Source organism: Myotis brandtii, unplaced genomic scaffold (genome assembly GCF_000412655.1).
Source record: "Myotis brandtii unplaced genomic scaffold, ASM41265v1 scaffold266, whole genome shotgun sequence".
In the NCBI taxonomy this organism is placed as follows: Eukaryota; Metazoa; Chordata; class Mammalia; order Chiroptera; family Vespertilionidae; genus Myotis; species Myotis brandtii.
Window position 1 is genome coordinate 9,055,664 of NW_005360124.1, and position 1,861 is coordinate 9,057,524.

General features: G+C 59.4%; 1 protein-coding gene across 1 annotated transcript in view; it reads right to left on the bottom strand.

Moving 5' to 3' along the window:
* Positions 1-1,861, bottom strand: part of RORB (RAR-related orphan receptor B) — a 176,823-nt gene that overhangs the window by 173,811 nt on the left and 1,151 nt on the right. The gene's annotated exons all lie outside the window — the stretch shown is intronic.

Consider the following 1,861-nt stretch of genomic DNA (forward strand, 5'->3'; position numbering starts at 1 on the left):
GCGCGCGTGTGTGGTGTTGAGTATTGGGGAAATGGAGTGGGCACACTGTAAAGCTGACCTCAAAACCGCCCTTCTCCCCGCAGTACAGGCTGCTTAGCAGCCCAGGCACAAGAGAAAGCTGACTCGTTTCCGCTCTCACTTCTCAAGTTCACACTCAAGTTCAACCCCTGATTCCCACCAGACGTCTGAGTAGTCTGGCCCTTTTCTCAACCCATCCTTAAAGAACAACCCCCGATGTCGCAGGAGGGCAAAGTCCGCAGGAAATACACAGCGAAGGCAGAGGAGAGACGGTGAGGGGGTCAAGGAAGGAGAGACCAGGAGGGCGAGAGAAAGACCCCGCCACCTTTTAAGCTTGTTTCTATCTCCAGCGCTTGCCACCAAGCCGCCTGAAGTTAGAACTTGAAAGCGCTCCTGGGCACCTGGCAAGCGTGGCGCCCTCTAGAACGCAGGTGAGGGCTCAGACTGGTTCCTCCTGGTGAGCAGAGGCTAGCGCCTCGCTTTCAACCCTTCAGGCTGCTTGGTCCCCAAAGTGAAGCCGTGTGGGACCCACATCCTCGCTGGCCAAGTGCTCCTTCAGGAGCAGCGCGGTCCAGCTACATCCACTCAAGCCGGGCACTCCTGTCTTCTGCAATTTAAGGGGAGAGTGAGCGGCTTGTATGCCCCAGGTCCTAGGGCCCAGTCGGAGCTGAGGTGGCGCGTGGTTTTGGACCTTCCTTCAGAACATAAGAACGCAGCCACGGGAGGAGTATTGGAAGGGGAGGAGTAACGGAGGGGCGAACTAGCAAACTAAAGGATGGTGATAAGATGGGACAGAAAAAGAAAAAAAAGACTTGTTTTCTGAAAGAATTTGGACAGGGGCACATATGTCCAAGCCCCCAACTGGGGCACTAAACTGGAACCAGCTCGCACTCATGGGCCCCCACTCCCAGTGCGGGAATCAGTCAAGGCCATCCCACTAGGACATCCCTGTTTCTTATCTTCACCTCCCTCCCTCCCACTCACCTCCTTATACAACCTCTCCGTTCCTCCTCCTCTTTTCCTGGCTTGCCACAGCGGGCTAGCCCACTCTCTGCCCTAAGCGTCCAGGCCTGGGCTCACCTCATGCGGGGTGGGGGTGGGGGTGGGGGGAGCGTGCACACAGCCCCTCAGTGCGCTTCTAGAGAGGTGTTGGGGGAATGGGTGGCAGGCGAACACAGTCGAGTGGGAAGCGATGAGTGTTTACAGACTAACTCTCCCAAGATCGTCCTGCCTAACCCACCTGCCGCGGGGTCAGGGAAGTCGGAAGGTCCAGAGTTGGTCGTTTCCAACTTTCTGTGGCCACGACCAGGAGGGACGTGTGCAGGGGCGAAGAGGTTACTGCTCTCCTTTCCAAAGAACCAAAGAGTGGCCGGAAAGAATAACTGGGGGGTTGGGGCGTGTATGCCCCCGGTCCTAGGGCCCAGTCGGAGCCGCACAGATCCCCGTAGCACGAGGGCACCCGTCCTGCTCGCCAAGAAAAGAGTGAAGCTGTGGCCAAGTGGAAAGTGGAAGAGAGTGGGTCCGGCCACACCGCGCAGAAAACCTGAAGGTCCGTCACCGCGCGGGAGGAGAGGAACACAGTGGCTCCCGAAAGCCGGCCAGGCGAGCCGCCGGAGCAGCCCCAAGTGCAGCAGGAGCGGGTGTCTGGTCTCTGTTCCCAGCGCGCCGCCTGCTCGCCCAGGGGTCCTGCGGCCCGGGGCGCGGCCAGGGGTCTTGGCCCCATCTCCTGCAGCGGGCCTTTGACAAAGAGCCTTTCCCACCGTGGGTGACGCGGGCTCTCCTAGCCTCTGGAACTTTCTCTGCAGAACTTTTTCGGGGTGGCGCTCGTCCCTGGTCTGCGCGA